Here is a 24,463-nt window from a genome sequence, read left to right on the forward strand (position 1 = left end):
GTCTGTCGTTATTCAACCTGCGTGAGTTGTTACCAGAGGTCCTGAATCATGTTTTGGAGCAGTTCGCACGTTAGTGGCTCATTCAATTAGCAACAGCAATGAAAGAAATTACACTCTCAGAGGAACCTCTGGACCTGTGCTTTGATAGCGTCCCGATATCTAACCACGTTGGAACTGAAACGGAGGAATCGACAGAGAGGCTACAGAATGACATCGCATCTATTTGGTTTTCTTTAAATCACTGACGAGCAGGAAAATGTAAACTGGGAGGGGGAGTGGGGAAGTGAGGCAGTTGCAGCTCTGGTGAAATTCCTTCTTTGTGACTCACTCAGCAACCAGAGACGTGTGAAGGTGACTCAGGCGTGAGAGCTCTCCACATCGAGAACAAAAAAACAATCAAGGGCAGTTAGCACCTCTTCCGGAGAGGGGGGCGGGTGAGCTAATTACCTTTTGACTTCTGTTACTTGGTTCAGAAACTGCCTTTTAGATTGATGTGAACAGAAACTGCATTTCTAATAAGCACCGTGGAGTTTAGCAAAATTTATTGAGTCGCTTCTCGTCGACTCAGTTGGTATCCATGTGGCTCATATCCAGGTGTGAACATCTATGCAGCGAATTGCACGGTTAAGGCAAAAAGGCAAGGAAAGTGTCATCTCAAACTGGCTCCGAGGACAAGAGCATCCTCACAATGTGATCTGTCGTTCTCGGATTGTAATGCTACCTCCGGTTTTAGGGTGGAGAACATTCTTTGGGACTCTTATTCTGCAAAACAGACACAGTGACTGAAACTATGCTGCGCGGTATGATGTGGAACACGGCCTGTTCAGCTTTGTGCATTTTCCCTGTAGTCCGGTGTGTTTCATGTTCCGTGTAAACGTGAAAGTTGTCCTGTTTCGATCAAAGGGTGAAATCATTTAGCAAAGCAAGAATCGAAATTGCAGTAATGTCAAGCAGCTCATGGTAATTTGACCAAATCATAACCGATCGTATGTTCTCACGCACTCACAGATACATTTTTAGTTGAAAGGTTTCTGAGAAGATAGACTCAGCTTACCATTGATAGTTGTCTGGATTGATGGGCTATCATTATCTGCTGCGAAATTGATATTGTAGACGGGCACATTCCAGCAGTTGTGCGAGTCGGAGAGGGATCATGGAACCTTTTTCACGTGGATTTGCATCGGTTACTATGCAGGAGCACAATTGGAAGTGAAAGAAAATGGGGCCGCCCGGCTGGCTGGTAGTGTGGCCGAGCGGTCTAAGGCGCTGGATTAAGGCTCCAGTCTCGACAGAGGCGTGGGTTCGAATCCCACCGCTGCCATTTCTGCTGGTCGTTTCCAACGACGCATTTTGTTAAAATGCTGTTTCGACTCCTACTGCATTTCTGCTTAAAACCGAAGCAAAATGGGTTTGCTCCCCGGGCAATTAACTGTGGAGTGGGAAAGTGCCGACTTTACCGGTGTCTGTGCTGTCATGATCGTGTTCGCCTCCCGCGTGGAAAATCGCAAACAGCTCTGCTGTCCCAGGCAAGTTGAGCGTTTACTGGAACCGAATGGCGACTGTTATTTCATTGCTGTTGTGAAACAAAGTCCTGCGGTGGCACGACTCGTCGTTATTTTGTTTTATGGCCAATGGGAAAATCGTTCCAATGAATTGCGATGTCACATGTTATTGAATTTCTCCCATTTCCTTCATTTCCGTCCTGGGTACATCGGAAGGGAAAGGTAATCTAATCGAGACTGTGATTGGTGAAATTCACTTTTTTATGGCCCATTCTTATTGTGTTCTTTCTTTCTCTCTTTTCAGCATTGTCTGGGAAGTGGTGGTGCACTCAGGCTCCAGTATGTTTGAAAGAGCAGTTTGGAATTGCCCTGTTGTTAGTTGTGAGATTACTTTATGACTCATGCCCCCGGCCTGTCTCACATTTTGCATTCACGCTCGCTGTGTCTGAAAATGCATTTGGTTTGCCAGTTTTGTTTGTGTTCCGTGTTAAATGCTTTCTGTTTTGCGATTCGCTCAATACATTACGAATTAACAGGGTTTCTGATGTAACTTCCAGCTGCAAAAATCCTCAACTGAGAATCTGGGAAAATTTCCCGGAGTATGGTCAGTCGGAGCAAAAGTGAGGAAGTCGTTCGTTTCTGCAGTGTCTTACAATGCTACCTTTCCCGTGAGCAGTCGAACAGACTAAATGATTGTGCCACAGACTGCGACGGCAAGCTCCGCGAAAAAGTAATCCTTTACAGCCGGTGTCAGCAACACAATGTTTTGGGCGCACACCGCGTGGAAAGAGGTACTTCGGTGTATATCGTCCATGCTCACCACATAGCCAAAATTAAAGAAGTCCCATTAAACAACGAGCGATTGGAAACAGAAAGGTGAAAGGTAAAATGGCTTCAACTTTCAGTGCTGGGTGCCACCGAGCCTTAGCAGGAGCGACTGCGCCTTGTTTCTGTAGTGTAGTGGTCATCACGTTCGCCTTACGCGCGAAAGGTCCCCAGTTCGAAACTGGGCAGAAACTGCTGTGTTCTTCAACTGCTGCATTTTACATGGACAGGAGCGGAGTTTTCTTGCTTGCTTTCCCATCTGCAAACCTGCCTTCGAATTTGCTTGAACAAATCTGCTCTCGTAGTGAAATGTAGTGCAACTCCATTTAATTACTGTGCAAAGCATTGTAAAGTTTTTCTCCAACCTGGTTGTGATCATATGCCATTCTGTTTGAGAGTGTAGTTACCGCCTTCTGATCCTTCCACGAAAAGCAGTACCGCACTTGCATTCCTTGCGCAGGCGGCCCGTTTCCAAGACAGGGAAGAAGCTGATGCGCTGGTGTCACAGCGCACCGCGGATTCCTGAACTAGTCTGTCTGTCAAATGTACCCCCAAAGTCGTCTATGAAGGACATCATTTGGAAGCTGTCTGTCGTTATTCAACCTGCGTGAGTTGTTACCAGAGGTCCTGAATCATGTTTTGGAGCAGTTCGCACGTTAGTGGCTCATTCAATTAGCAACAGCAATGAAAGAAATTACACTCTCAGAGGAACCTCTGGACCTGTGCTTTGATAGCGTCCCGATATCTAACCACGTTGGAACTGAAACGGAGGAATCGACAGAGAGGCTACAGAATGACATCGCATCTATTTGGTTTTCTTTAAATCACTGACGAGCAGGAAAATGTAAACTGGGAGGGGGAGTGGGGAAGTGAGGCAGTTGCAGCTCTGGTGAAATTCCTTCTTTGTGACTCACTCAGCAACCAGAGACGTGTGAAGGTGACTCAGGCGTGAGAGCTCTCCACATCGAGAACAAAAAAACAATCAAGGGCAGTTAGCACCTCTTCCGGAGAGGGGGGCGGGTGAGCTAATTACCTTTTGACTTCTGTTACTTGGTTCAGAAACTGCCTTTTAGATTGATGTGAACAGAAACTGCATTTCTAATAAGCACCGTGGAGTTTAGCAAAATTTATTGAGTCGCTTCTCGTCGACTCAGTTGGTATCCATGTGGCTCATATCCAGGTGTGAACATCTATGCAGCGAATTGCACGGTTAAGGCAAAAAGGCAAGGAAAGTGTCATCTCAAACTGGCTCCGAGGACAAGAGCATCCTCACAATGTGATCTGTCGTTCTCGGATTGTAATGCTACCTCCGGTTTTAGGGTGGAGAACATTCTTTGGGACTCTTATTCTGCAAAACAGACACAGTGACTGAAACTATGCTGCGCGGTATGATGTGGAACACGGCCTGTTCAGCTTTGTGCATTTTCCCTGTAGTCCGGTGTGTTTCATGTTCCGTGTAAACGTGAAAGTTGTCCTGTTTCGATCAAAGGGTGAAATCATTTAGCAAAGCAAGAATCGAAATTGCAGTAATGTCAAGCAGCTCATGGTAATTTGACCAAATCATAACCGATCGTATGTTCTCACGCACTCACAGATACATTTTTAGTTGAAAAGATTCTGAGAAGATAGACTCAGCTTACCATTGATAGTTGTCTGGATTGATGGGCTATCATTATCTGCTGCGAAATTGATATTGTAGACGGGCACATTCCAGCAGTTGTGCGAGTCGGAGAGGGATCATGGAACCTTTTTCACGTGGATTTGCATCGGTTACTATGCAGGAGCACAATTGGAAGTGAAAGAAAATGGGGCCGCCCGGCTGGCTGGTAGTGTGGCCGAGCGGTCTAAGGCGCTGGATTAAGGCTCCAGTCTCGACAGAGGCGTGGGTTCGAATCCCACCGCTGCCATTTCTGCTGGTCGTTTCCAACGACGCATTTTGTTAAAATGCTGTTTCGACTCCTACTGCATTTCTGCTTAAAACCGAAGCAAAATGGGTTTGCTCCCCGGGCAATTAACTGTGGAGTGGGAAAGTGCCGACTTTACCGGTGTCTGTGCTGTCATGATCGTGTTCGCCTCCCGCGTGGAAAATCGCAAACAGCTCTGCTGTCCCAGGCAAGTTGAGCGTTTACTGGAACCGAATGGCGACTGTTATTTCATTGCTGTTGTGAAACAAAGTCCTGCGGTGGCACGACTCGTCGTTATTTTGTTTTATGGCCAATGGGAAAATCGTTCCAATGAATTGCGATGTCACATGTTATTGAATTTCTCCCATTTCCTTCATTTCCGTCCTGGGTACATCGGAAGGGAAAGGTAATCTAATCGAGACTGTGATTGGTGAAATTCACTTTTTTATGGCCCATTCTTATTGTGTTCTTTCTTTCTCTCTTTTCAGCATTGTCTGGGAAGTGGTGGTGCACTCAGGCTCCAGTATGTTTGAAAGAGCAGTTTGGAATTGCCCTGTTGTTAGTTGTGAGATTACTTTATGACTCATGCCCCCGGCCTGTCTCACATTTTGCATTCACGCTCGCTGTGTCTGAAAATGCATTTGGTTTGCCAGTTTTGTTTGTGTTCCGTGTTAAATGCTTTCTGTTTTGCGATTCGCTCAATACATTACGAATTAACAGGGTTTCTGATGTAACTTCCAGCTGCAAAAATCCTCAACTGAGAATCTGGGAAAATTTCCCGGAGTATGGTCAGTCGGAGCAAAAGTGAGGAAGTCGTTCGTTTCTGCAGTGTCTTACAATGCTACCTTTCCCGTGAGCAGTCGAACAGACTAAATGATTGTGCCACAGACTGCGACGGCAAGCTCCGCGAAAAAGTAATCCTTTACAGCCGGTGTCAGCAACACAATGTTTTGGGCGCACACCGCGTGGAAAGAGGTACTTCGGTGTATATCGTCCATGCTCACCACATAGCCAAAATTAAAGAAGTCCCATTAAACAACGAGCGATTGGAAACAGAAAGGTGAAAGGTAAAATGGCTTCAACTTTCAGTGCTGGGTGCCACCGAGCCTTAGCAGGAGCGACTGCGCCTTGTTTCTGTAGTGTAGTGGTCATCACGTTCGCCTTACGCGCGAAAGGTCCCCAGTTCGAAACTGGGCAGAAACTGCTGTGTTCTTCAACTGCTGCATTTTACATGGACAGGAGCGGAGTTTTCTTGCTTGCTTTCCCATCTGCAAACCTGCCTTCGAATTTGCTTGAACAAATCTGCTCTCGTAGTGAAATGTAGTGCAACTCCATTTAATTACTGTGCAAAGCATTGTAAAGTTTTTCTCCAACCTGGTTGTGATCATATGCCATTCTGTTTGAGAGTGTAGTTACCGCCTTCTGATCCTTCCACGAAAAGCAGTACCGCACTTGCATTCCTTGCGCAGGCGGCCCGTTTCCAAGACAGGGAAGAAGCTGATGCGCTGGTGTCACAGCGCACCGCGGATTCCTGAACTAGTCTGTCTGTCAAATGTACCCCCAAAGTCGTCTATGAAGGACATCATTTGGAAGCTGTCTGTCGTTATTCAACCTGCGTGAGTTGTTACCAGAGGTCCTGAATCATGTTTTGGAGCAGTTCGCACGTTAGTGGCTCATTCAATTAGCAACAGCAATGAAAGAAATTACACTCTCAGAGGAACCTCTGGACCTGTGCTTTGATAGCGTCCCGATATCTAACCACGTTGGAACTGAAACGGAGGAATCGACAGAGAGGCTACAGAATGACATCGCATCTATTTGGTTTTCTTTAAATCACTGACGAGCAGGAAAATGTAAACTGGGAGGGGGAGTGGGGAAGTGAGGCAGTTGCAGCTCTGGTGAAATTCCTTCTTTGTGACTCACTCAGCAACCAGAGACGTGTGAAGGTGACTCAGGCGTGAGAGCTCTCCACATCGAGAACAAAAAAACAATCAAGGGCAGTTAGCACCTCTTCCGGAGAGGGGGGCGGGTGAGCTAATTACCTTTTGACTTCTGTTACTTGGTTCAGAAACTGCCTTTTAGATTGATGTGAACAGAAACTGCATTTCTAATAAGCACCGTGGAGTTTAGCAAAATTTATTGAGTCGCTTCTCGTCGACTCAGTTGGTATCCATGTGGCTCATATCCAGGTGTGAACATCTATGCAGCGAATTGCACGGTTAAGGCAAAAAGGCAAGGAAAGTGTCATCTCAAACTGGCTCCGAGGACAAGAGCATCCTCACAATGTGATCTGTCGTTCTCGGATTGTAATGCTACCTCCGGTTTTAGGGTGGAGAACATTCTTTGGGACTCTTATTCTGCAAAACAGACACAGTGACTGAAACTATGCTGCGCGGTATGATGTGGAACACGGCCTGTTCAGCTTTGTGCATTTTCCCTGTAGTCCGGTGTGTTTCATGTTCCGTGTAAACGTGAAAGTTGTCCTGTTTCGATCAAAGGGTGAAATCATTTAGCAAAGCAAGAATCGAAATTGCAGTAATGTCAAGCAGCTCATGGTAATTTGACCAAATCATAACCGATCGTATGTTCTCACGCACTCACAGATACATTTTTAGTTGAAAAGATTCTGAGAAGATAGACTCAGCTTACCATTGATAGTTGTCTGGATTGATGGGCTATCATTATCTGCTGCGAAATTGATATTGTAGACGGGCACATTCCAGCAGTTGTGCGAGTCGGAGAGGGATCATGGAACCTTTTTCACGTGGATTTGCATCGGTTACTATGCAGGAGCACAATTGGAAGTGAAAGAAAATGGGGCCGCCCGGCTGGCTGGTAGTGTGGCCGAGCGGTCTAAGGCGCTGGATTAAGGCTCCAGTCTCGACAGAGGCGTGGGTTCGAATCCCACCGCTGCCATTTCTGCTGGTCGTTTCCAACGACGCATTTTGTTAAAATGCTGTTTCGACTCCTACTGCATTTCTGCTTAAAACCGAAGCAAAATGGGTTTGCTCCCCGGGCAATTAACTGTGGAGTGGGAAAGTGCCGACTTTACCGGTGTCTGTGCTGTCATGATCGTGTTCGCCTCCCGCGTGGAAAATCGCAAACAGCTCTGCTGTCCCAGGCAAGTTGAGCGTTTACTGGAACCGAATGGCGACTGTTATTTCATTGCTGTTGTGAAACAAAGTCCTGCGGTGGCACGACTCGTCGTTATTTTGTTTTATGGCCAATGGGAAAATCGTTCCAATGAATTGCGATGTCACATGTTATTGAATTTCTCCCATTTCCTTCATTTCCGTCCTGGGTACATCGGAAGGGAAAGGTAATCTAATCGAGACTGTGATTGGTGAAATTCACTTTTTTATGGCCCATTCTTATTGTGTTCTTTCTTTCTCTCTTTTCAGCATTGTCTGGGAAGTGGTGGTGCACTCAGGCTCCAGTATGTTTGAAAGAGCAGTTTGGAATTGCCCTGTTGTTAGTTGTGAGATTACTTTATGACTCATGCCCCCGGCCTGTCTCACATTTTGCATTCACGCTCGCTGTGTCTGAAAATGCATTTGGTTTGCCAGTTTTGTTTGTGTTCCGTGTTAAATGCTTTCTGTTTTGCGATTCGCTCAATACATTACGAATTAACAGGGTTTCTGATGTAACTTCCAGCTGCAAAAATCCTCAACTGAGAATCTGGGAAAATTTCCCGGAGTATGGTCAGTCGGAGCAAAAGTGAGGAAGTCGTTCGTTTCTGCAGTGTCTTACAATGCTACCTTTCCCGTGAGCAGTCGAACAGACTAAATGATTGTGCCACAGACTGCGACGGCAAGCTCCGCGAAAAAGTAATCCTTTACAGCCGGTGTCAGCAACACAATGTTTTGGGCGCACACCGCGTGGAAAGAGGTACTTCGGTGTATATCGTCCATGCTCACCACATAGCCAAAATTAAAGAAGTCCCATTAAACAACGAGCGATTGGAAACAGAAAGGTGAAAGGTAAAATGGCTTCAACTTTCAGTGCTGGGTGCCACCGAGCCTTAGCAGGAGCGACTGCGCCTTGTTTCTGTAGTGTAGTGGTCATCACGTTCGCCTTACGCGCGAAAGGTCCCCAGTTCGAAACTGGGCAGAAACTGCTGTGTTCTTCAACTGCTGCATTTTACATGGACAGGAGCGGAGTTTTCTTGCTTGCTTTCCCATCTGCAAACCTGCCTTCGAATTTGCTTGAACAAATCTGCTCTCGTAGTGAAATGTAGTGCAACTCCATTTAATTACTGTGCAAAGCATTGTAAAGTTTTTCTCCAACCTGGTTGTGATCATATGCCATTCTGTTTGAGAGTGTAGTTACCGCCTTCTGATCCTTCCACGAAAAGCAGTACCGCACTTGCATTCCTTGCGCAGGCGGCCCGTTTCCAAGACAGGGAAGAAGCTGATGCGCTGGTGTCACAGCGCACCGCGGATTCCTGAACTAGTCTGTCTGTCAAATGTACCCCCAAAGTCGTCTATGAAGGACATCATTTGGAAGCTGTCTGTCGTTATTCAACCTGCGTGAGTTGTTACCAGAGGTCCTGAATCATGTTTTGGAGCAGTTCGCACGTTAGTGGCTCATTCAATTAGCAACAGCAATGAAAGAAATTACACTCTCAGAGGAACCTCTGGACCTGTGCTTTGATAGCGTCCCGATATCTAACCACGTTGGAACTGAAACGGAGGAATCGACAGAGAGGCTACAGAATGACATCGCATCTATTTGGTTTTCTTTAAATCACTGACGAGCAGGAAAATGTAAACTGGGAGGGGGAGTGGGGAAGTGAGGCAGTTGCAGCTCTGGTGAAATTCCTTCTTTGTGACTCACTCAGCAACCAGAGACGTGTGAAGGTGACTCAGGCGTGAGAGCTCTCCACATCGAGAACAAAAAAACAATCAAGGGCAGTTAGCACCTCTTCCGGAGAGGGGGGCGGGTGAGCTAATTACCTTTTGACTTCTGTTACTTGGTTCAGAAACTGCCTTTTAGATTGATGTGAACAGAAACTGCATTTCTAATAAGCACCGTGGAGTTTAGCAAAATTTATTGAGTCGCTTCTCGTCGACTCAGTTGGTATCCATGTGGCTCATATCCAGGTGTGAACATCTATGCAGCGAATTGCACGGTTAAGGCAAAAAGGCAAGGAAAGTGTCATCTCAAACTGGCTCCGAGGACAAGAGCATCCTCACAATGTGATCTGTCGTTCTCGGATTGTAATGCTACCTCCGGTTTTAGGGTGGAGAACATTCTTTGGGACTCTTATTCTGCAAAACAGACACAGTGACTGAAACTATGCTGCGCGGTATGATGTGGAACACGGCCTGTTCAGCTTTGTGCATTTTCCCTGTAGTCCGGTGTGTTTCATGTTCCGTGTAAACGTGAAAGTTGTCCTGTTTCGATCAAAGGGTGAAATCATTTAGCAAAGCAAGAATCGAAATTGCAGTAATGTCAAGCAGCTCATGGTAATTTGACCAAATCATAACCGATCGTATGTTCTCACGCACTCACAGATACATTTTTAGTTGAAAAGATTCTGAGAAGATAGACTCAGCTTACCATTGATAGTTGTCTGGATTGATGGGCTATCATTATCTGCTGCGAAATTGATATTGTAGACGGGCACATTCCAGCAGTTGTGCGAGTCGGAGAGGGATCATGGAACCTTTTTCACGTGGATTTGCATCGGTTACTATGCAGGAGCACAATTGGAAGTGAAAGAAAATGGGGCCGCCCGGCTGGCTGGTAGTGTGGCCGAGCGGTCTAAGGCGCTGGATTAAGGCTCCAGTCTCGACAGAGGCGTGGGTTCGAATCCCACCGCTGCCATTTCTGCTGGTCGTTTCCAACGACGCATTTTGTTAAAATGCTGTTTCGACTCCTACTGCATTTCTGCTTAAAACCGAAGCAAAATGGGTTTGCTCCCCGGGCAATTAACTGTGGAGTGGGAAAGTGCCGACTTTACCGGTGTCTGTGCTGTCATGATCGTGTTCGCCTCCCGCGTGGAAAATCGCAAACAGCTCTGCTGTCCCAGGCAAGTTGAGCGTTTACTGGAACCGAATGGCGACTGTTATTTCATTGCTGTTGTGAAACAAAGTCCTGCGGTGGCACGACTCGTCGTTATTTTGTTTTATGGCCAATGGGAAAATCGTTCCAATGAATTGCGATGTCACATGTTATTGAATTTCTCCCATTTCCTTCATTTCCGTCCTGGGTACATCGGAAGGGAAAGGTAATCTAATCGAGACTGTGATTGGTGAAATTCACTTTTTTATGGCCCATTCTTATTGTGTTCTTTCTTTCTCTCTTTTCAGCATTGTCTGGGAAGTGGTGGTGCACTCAGGCTCCAGTATGTTTGAAAGAGCAGTTTGGAATTGCCCTGTTGTTAGTTGTGAGATTACTTTATGACTCATGCCCCCGGCCTGTCTCACATTTTGCATTCACGCTCGCTGTGTCTGAAAATGCATTTGGTTTGCCAGTTTTGTTTGTGTTCCGTGTTAAATGCTTTCTGTTTTGCGATTCGCTCAATACATTACGAATTAACAGGGTTTCTGATGTAACTTCCAGCTGCAAAAATCCTCAACTGAGAATCTGGGAAAATTTCCCGGAGTATGGTCAGTCGGAGCAAAAGTGAGGAAGTCGTTCGTTTCTGCAGTGTCTTACAATGCTACCTTTCCCGTGAGCAGTCGAACAGACTAAATGATTGTGCCACAGACTGCGACGGCAAGCTCCGCGAAAAAGTAATCCTTTACAGCCGGTGTCAGCAACACAATGTTTTGGGCGCACACCGCGTGGAAAGAGGTACTTCGGTGTATATCGTCCATGCTCACCACATAGCCAAAATTAAAGAAGTCCCATTAAACAACGAGCGATTGGAAACAGAAAGGTGAAAGGTAAAATGGCTTCAACTTTCAGTGCTGGGTGCCACCGAGCCTTAGCAGGAGCGACTGCGCCTTGTTTCTGTAGTGTAGTGGTCATCACATTCGCCTTACGCGCGAAAGGTCCCCAGTTCGAAACTGGGCAGAAACTGCTGTGTTCTTCAACTGCTGCATTTTACATGGACAGGAGCGGAGTTTTCTTGCTTGCTTTCCCATCTGCAAACCTGCCTTCGAATTTGCTTGAACAAATCTGCTCTCGTAGTGAAATGTAGTGCAACTCCATTTAATTACTGTGCAAAGCATTGTAAAGTTTTTCTCCAACCTGGTTGTGATCATATGCCATTCTGTTTGAGAGTGTAGTTACCGCCTTCTGATCCTTCCACGAAAAGCAGTACCGCACTTGCATTCCTTGCGCAGGCGGCCCGTTTCCAAGACAGGGAAGAAGCTGATGCGCTGGTGTCACAGCGCACCGCGGATTCCTGAACTAGTCTGTCTGTCAAATGTACCCCCAAAGTCGTCTATGAAGGACATCATTTGGAAGCTGTCTGTCGTTATTCAACCTGCGTGAGTTGTTACCAGAGGTCCTGAATCATGTTTTGGAGCAGTTCGCACGTTAGTGGCTCATTCAATTAGCAACAGCAATGAAAGAAATTACACTCTCCGAGGAACCTCTGGACCTGTGCTTTGATAGCGTCCCGATATCTAACCACGTTGGAACTGAAACGGAGGAATCGACAGAGAGGCTACAGAATGACATCGCATCTATTTGGTTTTCTTTAAATCACTGACGAGCAGGAAAATGTAAACTGGGAGGGGGAGTGGGGAAGTGAGGCAGTTGCAGCTCTGGTGAAATTCCTTCTTTGTGACTCACTCAGCAACCAGAGACGTGTGAAGGTGACTCAGGCGTGAGAGCTCTCCACATCGAGAACAAAAAAACAATCAAGGGCAGTTAGCACCTCTTCCGGAGAGGGGGGCGGGTGAGCTAATTACCTTTTGACTTCTGTTACTTGGTTCAGAAACTGCCTTTTAGATTGATGTGAACAGAAACTGCATTTCTAATAAGCACCGTGGAGTTTAGCAAAATTTATTGAGTCGCTTCTCGTCGACTCAGTTGGTATCCATGTGGCTCATATCCAGGTGTGAACATCTATGCAGCGAATTGCACGGTTAAGGCAAAAAGGCAAGGAAAGTGTCATCTCAAACTGGCTCCGAGGACAAGAGCATCCTCACAATGTGATCTGTCGTTCTCGGATTGTAATGCTACCTCCGGTTTTAGGGTGGAGAACATTCTTTGGGACTCTTATTCTGCAAAACAGACACAGTGACTGAAACTATGCTGCGCGGTATGATGTGGAACACGGCCTGTTCAGCTTTGTGCATTTTCCCTGTAGTCCGGTGTGTTTCATGTTCCGTGTAAACGTGAAAGTTGTCCTGTTTCGATCAAAGGGTGAAATCATTTAGCAAAGCAAGAATCGAAATTGCAGTAATGTCAAGCAGCTCATGGTAATTTGACCAAATCATAACCGATCGTATGTTCTCACGCACTCACAGATACATTTTTAGTTGAAAAGATTCTGAGAAGATAGACTCAGCTTACCATTGATAGTTGTCTGGATTGATGGGCTATCATTATCTGCTGCGAAATTGATATTGTAGACGGGCACATTCCAGCAGTTGTGCGAGTCGGAGAGGGATCATGGAACCTTTTTCACGTGGATTTGCATCGGTTACTATGCAGGAGCACAATTGGAAGTGAAAGAAAATGGGGCCGCCCGGCTGGCTGGTAGTGTGGCCGAGCGGTCTAAGGCGCTGGATTAAGGCTCCAGTCTCGACAGAGGCGTGGGTTCGAATCCCACCGCTGCCATTTCTGCTGGTCGTTTCCAACGACGCATTTTGTTAAAATGCTGTTTCGACTCCTACTGCATTTCTGCTTAAAACCGAAGAAAAATGGGTTTGCTCCCCGGGCCATTAACTGTGGAGTGGGAAAGTGCCGACTTTACCGGTGTCTGTGCTGTCATGATCGTGTTCGCCTCCCGCGTGGAAAATCGCAAACAGCTCTGCTGTCCCAGGCAAGTTGAGCGTTTACTGGAACCGAATGGCGACTGTTATTTCATTGCTGTTGTGAAACAAAGTCCTGCGGTGGCCCGACTCGTCGTTATTTTGTTTTATGGCCAATGGGAAAATCGTTCCAATGAATTGCGATGTCACATGTTATTGAATTTCTCCCATTTCCTTCATTTCCGTCCTGGGTACATCGGAAGGGAAAGGTAATCTAATCGAGACTGTGATTGGTGAGATTCACTTTTTTATGGCCCATTCTTATTGTGTTCTTTCTTTCTCTCTTTTCAGCATTGTCTGGGAAGTGGTGGTGCACTCAGGCTCCAGTATGTTTGAAAGAGCAGTTTGGAATTGCCCTGTTGTTAGTTGTGAGATTACTTTATGACTCATGCCCCCGGCCTGTCTCACATTTTGCATTCACGCTCGCTGTGTCTGAAAATGCATTTGGTTTGCCAGTTTTGTTTGTGTTCCGTGTTAAATGCTTTCTGTTTTGCGATTCGCTCAATACATTACGAATTAACAGGGTTTCTGATGTAACTTCCAGCTGCAAAAATCGTCAACTGAGAATCTGGGAAAATTTCCCGGAGTATGGTCAGTCGGAGCAAAAGTGAGGAAGTCGTTCGTTTCTGCAGTGTCTTACAATGCTACCTTTCCCGTGAGCAGTCGAACAGACTAAATGATTGTGCCACAGACTGCGACGGCAAGCTCCGCGAAAAAGTAATCCTTTACAGCCGGTGTCAGCAACACAATGTTATGGGCGCACACCGCGTGGAAAGAGGTACTTCGGTGTATATCGTCCATGCTCACCACATAGCCAAAATTAAAGAAGTCCCATTAAACAACGAGCGATTGGAAACAGAAAGGTGAAAGGTAAAATGGCTTCAACTTTCAGTGCTGGGTGCCACCGAGCCTTAGCAGGAGCGACTGCGCCTTGTTTCTGTAGTGTAGTGGTCATCACATTCGCCTTACGGGCGAAAGGTCCCCAGTTCGAAACTGGGCAGAAACTGCTGTGTTCTTCAACTGCTGCATTTTACATGGACAGGAGCGGAGTTTTCTTGCTTGCTTTCCCATCTGCAAACCTGCCTTCGAATTTGCTTGAACAAATCTGCTCTCGTAGTGAAATGTAATGCAACTCCATTTAATTACTGTGCAAAGCATTGTAAAGTTTTTCTCCAACCTGGTTGTGATCATATGCCATTCTGTTTGAGAGTGTAGTTACCGCCTTCTGATCCTTCCACGAAAAGCAGTACCGCACTTGCATTCCTTGCGCAGGCGGCCCGTTTCCAAGACAGGGAAGAAGCTGATGCGCTGGTGTCACAGCGCACCGCGGATTCCTGAACTAGTCTGTCTGTCAAATGTACCCCCAAAGTCGTCTATGAAGGACATCATTTGGAAGCTGTCTGTCGTTATTCAACCTGCGTGAGTTGTTACCAGAGGTCCTGAATCATGTTTTGGAGCAGTTCGCACGTTAGTGGCTCATTCAATTAGCAACAGCAATGAAAGAAATTACACTCTCAGAGGAACCTCTGGACCTGTGCTTTGATAGCGTCCCGATATCTAACCACGTTGGAACTGAAACGGAGGAATCGACAGAGAGGCTACAGAATGACATCGCATCTATTTGGTTTTCTTTAAATCACTGACGAGCAGGAAAATGTAAACTGGGAGGGGGAGTGGGGAAGTGAGGCAGTTGCAGCTCTGGTGAAATTCCTTCTTTGTGATTCACTCAGCAACCAGAGACGTGTGAAGGTGACTCAGGCGTGAGAGCTCTCCACATCGAGAACAAAAGAACAATCAAGGGCAGTTAGCACCTCTTCCGGAGAGGGGGGTGGGTGAGCTAATTACCTTTTGACTTCTGTTACTTGGTTCAGAAACTGCCTTTTAGATTGATGTGAACAGAAACTGCATTTCTAATAAGCACCGTGGAGTTTAGCAAAATTTATTGAGTCGCTTCTCGTCGACTCAGTTGGTATCCATGTGGCTCATATCCAGGTGTGAACATCTATGCAGCTAATTGCACGGTTAAGGCAAAAAGGCAAGGAAAGTGTCATCTCAAACTGGCTCCGAGGACAAGAGCATCCTCACAATGTGATCTGTCGTTCTCGGATTGTAATGCTACCTCCGGTTTTAGGGTGGAGAACATTCTTTGGGACTCTTATTCTGCAAAACAGACACAGTGACTGAAACTATGCTGCGCGGTATGATGTGGAACACGGCCTGTTCAGCTTTGTGCATTTTCCCTGTAGTCCGGTGTGTTTCATGTTCCGTGTAAACGTGAAAGTTGTCCTGTTTCGATCAAAGGGTGAAATCATTTAGCAAAGCAAGAATCGAAATTGCAGTAATGTCAAGCAGCTCATGGTAATTTGACCAAATCATAACCGATCGTATGTTCTCACGCACTCACAGATACATTTTTAGTTGAAAAGATTCTGAGAAGATAGACTCAGCTTACCATTGATAGTTGTCTGGATTGATGGGCTATCATTATCTGCTGCGAAATTGATATTGTAGACGGGCACATCCCAGCAGTTGTGCGAGTCGGAGAGGGATCATGGAATCTTTTTCACGTGGATTTGCATCGGTTACTATGCAGGAGCACAATTGGAAGTGAAAGAAAATGGGGCCGCTCGGCTGGCTGGTAGTGTGGCCGAGCGGTCTAAGGCGCTTGAATTAGGCTCCAGTCTCGACAGAGGCGTGGGTTCGAATCCCACCGCTGCCATTTCTGCTGATCGTTTCCAACGGCGCATTTTGTTAAAATGCTGTTTCGACTCCTACTGCATTTCTGCTTAAAACCGAAGAAAAATGGGTTTGCTCCCCGGGCAATTAACTGTGGAGTGGGAAAGTGCCGACTTTACCGGTGTCTGTGCTGTCATGATCGTGTTCGCCTCCCGCGTGGAAAATCGCAAACAGCTCTGCTGTCCCAGGCAAGTTGAGCGTTTACTGGAACCGAATGGCGACTGTTATTTCATTGCTGTTGTGAAACAAAGTCCTGCGGTGGCCCGACTCGTCGTTATTTTGTTTTATGGCCAATGGGAAAATCGTTCCAATGAATTGCGATGTCACATGTTATTGAATTTCTCCCATTTCCTTCATTTCCGTCCTGGGTACATCGGAAGGGAAAGGTAATCTAATCGAGACTGTGATTGGTGAAATTCACTTTTTTATGGCCCATTCTTATTGTGTTCTTTCTTTCTCTCTTTTCAGCATTGTCTGGGAAGTGGTGGTGCACTCAGGCTCCAGTATGTTTGAAAGAGCAGTTTGGAATTGCCCTGTTGTTAGTTGTGAGATTACTTTATGACTCATGCCCCCGGCCTGTCTCACATTTTGCATTCACGCTCGCTGTGTCTGAAAATGCATTTGGTTTGCCAGTTTTGTTTGTGTTCCGTGTTAAATGCTTTCTGTTTTGCGATTCGCTCAATACATTACGAATTAACAGGGTTTCTGATGTAACTTCCAGCTGCAAAAATCCTCAACTGAGAATCTGGGAAAATTTCCCGGAGTATGGTCAGTCGGAGCAAAAGTGAGGAAGTCGTTCGTTTCTGCAGTGTCTTACAATGCTACCTTTCCCGTGAGCAGTCGAACAGACTAAATGATTGTGCCACAGACTGCGACGGCAAGCTCCGCGAAAAAGTAATCCTTTACAGCCGGTGTCAGTAACACAATGTTATGGGCGCACACCGCGTGGAAAGAGGTACTTCGGTGTATATCGTCCATGCTCACCACATAGCCAAAATTAAAGAAGTCCCATTAAACAACGAGCGATTGGAAACAGAAAGGTGAAAGGTAAAATGGCTTCAACTTTCAGTGCTGGGTGCCACCGAGCCTTAGCAGGAGCGACTGCGCCTTGTTTCTGTAGTGTAGTGGTCATCACATTCGCCTTACGCGCGAAAGGTCCCCAGTTCGAAACTGGGCAGAAACTGCTGTGTTCTTCAACTGCTGCATTTTACATGGACAGGAGCGGAGTTTTCTTGCTTGCTTTCCCATCTGCAAACCTGCCTTCGAATTTGCTTGAACAAATCTGCTCTCGTAGTGAAATGTAATGCAACTCCATTTAATTACTGTGCAAAGCATTGTAAAGTTTTTCTCCAACCTGGTTGTGATCATATGCCATTCTGTTTGAGAGTGTAGTTACCGCCTTCTGATCCTTCCACGAAAAGCAGTACCGCACTTGCATTCCTTGCGCAGGCGGCCCGTTTCCAAGACAGGGAAGAAGCTGATGCGCTGGTGTCACAGCGCACCGCGGATTCCTGAACTAGTCTGTCTGTCAAATGTACCCCCAAAGTCGTCTCTGAAGGACATCATTTGGAAGCTGTCTGTCGTTATTCAACCTGCGTGAGTTGTTACCAGAGGTCCTGAATCATGTTTTGGAGCAGTTCGCACGTTAGTGGCTCATTCAATTAGCAACAGCAATGAAAGAAATTACACTCTCAGAGGAACCTCTGGACCTGTGCTTTGATAGCGTCCCGATATCTAACCACGTTGGAACTGAAACGGAGGAATCGACAGAGAGGCTACAGAATGACATCGCATCTATTTGGTTTTCTTTAAATCACTGACGAGCAGGAAAATGTAAACTGGGAGGGGGAGTGGGGAAGTGAGGCAGTTGCAGCTCTGGTGAAATTCCTTCTTTGTGATTCACTCAGCAACCAGAGACGTGTGAAGGTGACTCAGGCGTGAGAGCTCTCCACATCGAGAACAAAAAAACAATCAAGGGCAGTTAGCACCTCTTCCGGAGAGGGGGGTGGGTGAGCTAATTACCTTTTGACTTCTGTTACTTGGTTCAGAAACTGCCTTTTAGATTGATGTGAACAGAAACTGCATTTCTAATAAGCACCGTGGAGTTTAGCAAAATTTATTGAGTCGCTTCTCGTCGACTCAGTTGGTATCCATGTGGCTCATATCCAGGTGTGAACATCTATGCAGCGAATTGCACGGTTAAGGCAAAAAGGCAAGGAAAGTGTCATCTCGAACTGGCTCCGAGGACAAGAGCATCCTCACAATGTGATCTGTCGTTCTCGGATTGTAATGCTACCTCCGGTTTTAGGGTGGAGAACATTCTTTGGGACTCTTATTCTGCAAAACAGACACAGTGACTGAAACTATGCTGCGCGGTATGATGTGGAACACGGCCTGTTCAGCTTTGTGCATTTTCCCTGTAGTCCGGTGTGTTTCATGTTCCGTGTAAACGTGAAAGTTGTCCTGTTTCGATCAAAGGGTGAAATCATTTAGCAAAGCAAGAATCGAAATTGCAGTAATGTCAAGCAGCTCATGGTAATTTGACCAAATCATAACCAATCGTATGTTCTCACGCACTCACAGATACATTTTTAGTTGAAAAGATTCTGAGAAGATAGACTCAGCTTACCATTGATAGTTGTCTGGATTGATGGGCTATCATTATCTGCTGCGAAATTGATATTGTAGACGGGCACATCCCAGCAGTTGTGCGAGTCGGAAAGGGATCATGGAACCTTTTTCACGTGGATTTGCATCGGTTACTGTGCAGGAGCACAACTGGAAGTGAAAGAAAATGAGCCCGCCTGGCTGACTGGTAGTGTGGCCGAGCGGTCTAAGGCGCTGGATTAAGGCTCCAGTCTCGACAGATGCGTGGGTTCGAATCCCACCGCTGCCATTCCTGCTGATCGTTTCCAACGACGCATTTTGTTAAAATGCTGTTTCGACTCCTACTGCATTTCTGCTTAAAACCGAAGAAAAATGGGTTTGCTCCCCGGGCAATTAACTGTGGAGTGGGAAAGTGCCGACTTTACCGGTGTCTGTGCTGTCATGATCGTGTTCGCCTCCCGCGTGAAAAATCGCAAACAGCTCTGCTGTCCCAGGCAAGTTGAGCGTTTACTGGAACCGAATGGCGACTGTTATTTCATTGCTGTTGTGAAACAAAGTCCTGCGGTGGCCCGACTCGTCGTTATTTTGTTTTATGGCCAATGGGAAAATCGTTCCAATGAATTGCGATGTCACATGTTATTGAATTTCTCCCATTTCCTTCATTTCCGTCCTGGGTACATCGGAAGGGAAAGGTAATCTAATCGAGACTGTGATTGGTGAAATTCACTTTTTTATGGCCCATTCTTATTGTGTTCTTTCTTTCTCTCTTTTCAGCATTGTCTGGGAAGTGGTGGTGCACTCAGGCTCCAGTATGTTTGAAAGAGCAGTTTGGAATTGCCCTGTTGTTAGTTGTGAGATTACTTTATGACTCATGCCCCCGGCCTGTCTCACATTTTGCATTCACGCTCGCTGTGTCTGAAAATGCATTTGGTTTGCCAGTTTTGTTTGTGTTCCGTGTTAAATGCTTTCTGTTTTGCGATTCGCTCAATACATTACGAATTAACAGGGTTTCTGATGTAACTTCCAGCTGCAAAAATCCTCAACTGAGAATCTGGGAAAATTTCCCGGAGTATGGTCAGTCGGAGCAAAAGTGAGGAAGTCGTTCGTTTCTGCAGTGTCTTACAATGCTACCTTTCCCGTGAGCAGTCGAACAGACTAAATGATTGTGCCACAGACTGCGACGGCAAGCTCCGCGAAAAAGTAATCCTTTACAGCCGGTGTCAGCAACACAATGTTATGGGCGCACACCGCGTGGAAAGAGGTACTTCGGTGTATATCGTCCATGCTCACCACATAGCCAAAATTAAAGAAGTCCCATTAAACAACGAGCGATTGGAAACAGAAAGGTGAAAGGTAAAATGGCTTCAACTTTCAGTGCTGGGTGCCACCGAGCCTTAGCAGGAGCGACTGCGCCTTGTTTCTGTAGTGTAGTGGTCATCACATTCGCCTTACGCGCGAAAGGTCCCCAGTTCGAAACTGGGCAGAAACTGCTGTGTTCTTCAACTGCTGCATTTTACATGGACAGGAGCGGAGTTTTCTTGCTTGCTTTCCCATCTGCAAACCTGCCTTCGAATTTGCTTGAACAAATCTGCTCTCGTAGTGAAATGTAATGCAACTCCATTTAATTACTGTGCAAAGCATTGTAAAGTTTTTCTCCAACCTGGTTGTGATCATATGCCATTCTGTTTGAGAGTGTAGTTACCGCCTTCTGATCCTTCCACGAAAAGCAGTACCGCACTTGCATTCCTTGCGCAGGCGGCCCGTTTCCAAGACAGGGAAGAAGCTGATGCGCTGGTGTCACAGCGCACCGCGGATTCCTGAACTAGTCTGTCTGTCAAATGTACCCCCAAAGTCGTCTATGAAGGACATAATTTGGAAGCTGTCTGTCGTTATTCAACCTGCGTGAGTTGTTACCAGAGGTCCTGAATCATGTTTTGGAGCAGTTCGCACGTTAGTGGCTCATTCAATTAGCAACAGCAATGAAAGAAATTACACTCTCAGAGGAACCTCTGGACCTGTGCTTTGATAGCGTCCCGATATCTAACCACGTTGGAACTGAAACGGAGGAATCGACAGAGAGGCTACAGAATGACATCGCATCTATTTGGTTTTCTTTAAATCACTGACGAGCAGGAAAATGTAAACTGGGAGGGGGAGTGGGGAAGTGAGGCAGTTGCAGCTCTGGTGAAATTCCTTCTTTGTGATTCACTCAGCAACCAGAGACGTGTGAAGGTGACTCAGGCGTGAGAGCTCTCCACATCGAGAACAAAAAAACAATCAAGGGCAGTTAGCACCTCTTCCGGAGAGGGGGGTGGGTGAGCTAATTACCTTTTGACTTCTGTTACTTGGTTCAGAAACTGCCTTTTAGATTGATGTGAACAGAAACTGCATTTCTAATAAGCACCGTGGAGTTTAGCAAAATTTATTGAGTCGCTTCTCGTCGACTCAGTTGGTATCCATGTGGCTCATATCCAGGTGTGAACATCTATGCAGCGAATTGCACGGTTAAGGCAAAAAGGCAAGGCAAGTGTCATCTCGAACTGGCTCCGAGGACAAGAGCATCCTCACAATGTGATCTGTCGTTCTCGGATTGTAATGCTACCTCCGGTTTTAGGGTGGAGAACATTCTTTGGGACTCTTATTCTGCAAAACAGACACAGTGACTGAAACTATGCTGCGCGGTATGATGTGGAACACGGCCTGTTCAGCTTTGTGCATTTTCCCTGTAGTCCGGTGTGTTTCATGTTCCGTGTAAACGTGAAAGTTGTCCTGTTTCGATCAAAGGGTGAAATCATTTAGCAAAGCAAGAATCGAAATTGCAGTAATGTCAAGCAGCTCATGGTAATTTGACCAAATCATAACCGATCGTATGTTCTCACGCACTCACAGATACATTTTTAGTTGAAAAGATTCTGAGAAGATAGACTCAGCTTACCATTGATAGTTGTCTGGATTGATGGGCTATCATTATCTGCTGCGAAATTGATATTGTAGACGGGCACATCCCAGCAGTTGTGCGAGTCGGAAAGGGATCATGGAACCTTTTTCACGTGGATTTGCATCGGTTACTGTGCAGGAGCACAACTGGAAGTGAAAGAAAATGAGCCCGCCTGGCTGACTGGTAGTGTGGCCGAGCGGTCTAAGGCGCTGGACCTGTGCTTTGATAGCGTCCCGATATCTAACCACGTTGGAACTGAAACGGAGGAATCGACAGAGAGGCTACAGAATGACATCGCATCTATTTGGTTTTCTTTAAATCACTGACGAGCAGGAAAATGTAAACTGGGAGGGGGAGTGGGGAAGTGAGGCAGTTGCAGCTCTGGTGAAATTCCTTCTTTGTGATTCACTCAGCAACCAGAGACGTGTGAAGGTGACTCAGGCGTGAGAGCTCTCCACATCGAGAACAAAAAAAAATCAAGGGCAGTTAGCACCTCTTCCGGAGAGGGGGGTGGGTGAGTTAATTACCTTTTGACTTCTGTTACTTGGTTCAGAAACTGCCTTTTAGATTGATGTGAACAGAAACTGCATTTCTAATAAGCACCGTGGAGTTTAGCAAAATTTATTGAGTCGCTTCTCGTCGACTCAGTTGGTATCCATGTGGCTCATATCCAGGTGTGAACATCTATGCAGCGAATTGCACGGTTAAGGCAAAAAGGCAAGGAAAGTGTCATCTCGAACTGGCTCCGAGGACAAGAGCATCCTCACAATGTGATCTGTCGTTCTCGGATTGTAATGCTACCTCCGGTTTTAGGGTGGAGAACATTCTTTGGGACTCTTATTCTGCAAAACAGACACAGTGACTGAAACTATGCTGCGCGGTATGATGTGGAACACGGCCTGTTCAGCTTTGTGCATTTTCCCTGTAGTCCGGTGTGTTTCATGTTCCGTGTAAACGTGAAAGTTGTCCTGTTTCGATCAAAGGGTGAAATCATTTAGCAAAGCAAGAATCGAAATTGCAGTAATGTCAAGCAGCTCATGGTAATTTGACCAAATCATAACCGATCGTATGTTCTCACGCACTCACAGATACATTTTTAGTTGAAAAGATTCTGAGAAGATAGACTCAGCTTACCATTGATAGTTGTCTGGATTGATGGGCTATCATTATCTGCTGCGAAATTGATATTGTAGACGGGCACATCCCAGCAGTTGTGCGAGTCGGAAAGGGATCATGGAACCTTTTTCACGTGGATTTGCATCGGTTACTATGCAGGAGCACAACTGGAAGTGAAAGAAAATGGGGCCGCCTAGCTGACTGGTAGTGTGGCCGAGCGGTCTAAGGCGCTGGATTAAGGCTCCAGTCTCGACAGATGCGTGGGTTCGAATCCCACCGCTGCCATTCCTGCTGATCGTTTCCAACGACGCATTTTGTTAAAATGCTGTTTCGACTCCTACTGCATTTCTGCTTAAAACCGAAGCAAAATGGGTTTGCTCCCCGGGCAATTAACTGTGGAGTGGGAAAGTGCCGACTTTACCGGTGTCTGTGCTGTCATGATCGTGTTCGCCTCCCGCGTGGAAAATCGCAAACAGCTCTGCTGTCCCAGGCAAGTTGAGCGTTTACTGGAACCGAATGGCGACTGTTATTTCATTGCTGTTGTGAAACAAAGTCCTGCGGTGGCCCGACTCGTCGTTATTTTGTTTTATGGCCAATGGGAAAATCGTTCCAATGAATTGCGATGTCACATGTTATTGAATTTCTCCCATTTCCTTCATTTCCGTCCTGGGTACATCGGAAGGGAAAGGTAATCTAATCGAGACTGTGATTGGTGAAATTCACTTTTTTATGGCCCATTCTTATTGTGTTCTTTCTTTCCCTCTTTTCAGCATTGTCTGGGAAGTGGTGGTGCACTCAGGCTCCAGTATGTTTGAAAGAGCAGTTTGGAATTGCCCTGTTGTTAGTTGTGAGATTACTTTATGACTCATGCCCCCGGCCTGTCTCACATTTTGCATTCACGCTCGCTGTGTCTGAAAATGAATTTGGTTTGCCAGTTTTGTTTGTGTTCCGTGTTAAATGCTTTCTGTTTTGCGATTCGCTCAATACATTACGAATTAACAGGGTTTCTGATGTAACCTCCAGCTGCAAAAATCCTCAACTGAGAATCTGGGAAAATTTCCCGGAGTATGGTCAGTCGGAGCAAAAGTGAGGAAGTCGTTCGTTTCTGCAGTGTCTTACAATGCTACCTTTCCCGTGAGCAGTCGAACAGACTAAATGATTGTGCCACAGACTGCGACGGCAAGCTCCGCGAAAAAGTAATCCTTTACAGCCGGTGTCAGCAACACAATGTTATGGGCGCACACCGCGTGGAAAGAGATACTTCGGTGTATATCGTCCATGCGCACCACATAGCCAAAATTAAAGAAGTCCCATTAAACAACGAGCGATTGGAAACAGAAAGGTGAAAGGTAAAATGGCTTCAACTTTCAGTGCTGGGTGCCACCGAGCCTTAGCAGGGGCGACTGCGCCTTGTTTCTGTAGTGTAGTGGTCATCACGTTAGCCTTACGCGCGAAAGGTCCCCAGTTCGAAACTGGGCAGAAACTGCTGTGTTCTTCAACTGCTGCATTTTACATGGACAGGAGCGGAGTTTTCTTGCTTGCTTTCCCATCTGCAAACCTGCCTTCGAATTTGCTTGAACAAATCTGCTCTCGTAGTGAAATGTAATGCAACTCCATTTAATTACTGTGCAAAGCATTGTAAAGTTTTTCTCCAACCTGGTTGTGATCATATGCCATTCTGTTTGAGAGTGTAGTTACCGCCTTCTGATCCTTCCACGAAAAGCAGTACCGCACTTGCATTCCTTGCGCAGGCGGCCCGTTTCCAAGACAGGGAAGAAGCTGATGCGCTGGTGTCACAGCGCACCGCGGATTCCTGAACTAGTCTGTCTGTCAAATGTACCCCCAAAGTCGTCTATGAAGGACATCATTTGGAAGCTGTCTGTCGAAAAAGTAATCCTT

The 24,463-nt window shown here is 46.2% G+C and overlaps 8 non-coding genes across 8 annotated transcripts; all 8 read left to right on the forward strand.

Annotated features, from left to right (window-relative positions):
- The first annotated feature begins 1,239 nt into the window (after positions 1–1,239).
- On the forward strand, positions 1,240–1,321 carry trnal-aag (transfer RNA leucine (anticodon AAG)). The gene has a single exon. It is a non-coding gene; the product is annotated as a tRNA-Leu (tRNA).
- Positions 1,322–2,448: 1,127 nt separating this feature from the next.
- On the forward strand, positions 2,449–2,521 carry trnav-uac (transfer RNA valine (anticodon UAC)). Its single transcript has one exon. It is a non-coding gene; the product is annotated as a tRNA-Val (tRNA).
- Positions 2,522–4,152: 1,631 nt separating this feature from the next.
- Positions 4,153–4,234, forward strand: trnal-aag (transfer RNA leucine (anticodon AAG)). Its single transcript has one exon. It is a non-coding gene; the product is annotated as a tRNA-Leu (tRNA).
- Positions 4,235–5,361: 1,127 nt separating this feature from the next.
- On the forward strand, positions 5,362–5,434 carry trnav-uac (transfer RNA valine (anticodon UAC)). Its single transcript has one exon. It is a non-coding gene; the product is annotated as a tRNA-Val (tRNA).
- A 1,631-nt stretch (positions 5,435–7,065) lies between these two features.
- On the forward strand, positions 7,066–7,147 carry trnal-aag (transfer RNA leucine (anticodon AAG)). Its single transcript has one exon. It is a non-coding gene; the product is annotated as a tRNA-Leu (tRNA).
- A 1,127-nt stretch (positions 7,148–8,274) lies between these two features.
- trnav-uac (transfer RNA valine (anticodon UAC)) lies at positions 8,275–8,347 on the forward strand. The gene has a single exon. It is a non-coding gene; the product is annotated as a tRNA-Val (tRNA).
- Positions 8,348–9,978: 1,631 nt separating this feature from the next.
- Positions 9,979–10,060, forward strand: trnal-aag (transfer RNA leucine (anticodon AAG)). The gene has a single exon. It is a non-coding gene; the product is annotated as a tRNA-Leu (tRNA).
- Positions 10,061–12,891: 2,831 nt separating this feature from the next.
- trnal-aag (transfer RNA leucine (anticodon AAG)) lies at positions 12,892–12,973 on the forward strand. The gene has a single exon. It is a non-coding gene; the product is annotated as a tRNA-Leu (tRNA).
- Positions 12,974–24,463: the final 11,490 nt, after the last annotated feature.

This window comes from Chiloscyllium plagiosum, unplaced genomic scaffold, assembly GCF_037043375.1.
Source record: "Chiloscyllium plagiosum isolate Xiang-an unplaced genomic scaffold, Cpla_swu_hap1 HiC_scaffold_48, whole genome shotgun sequence".
NCBI classification, from domain to species: Eukaryota; Metazoa; Chordata; class Chondrichthyes; order Orectolobiformes; family Hemiscylliidae; genus Chiloscyllium; species Chiloscyllium plagiosum.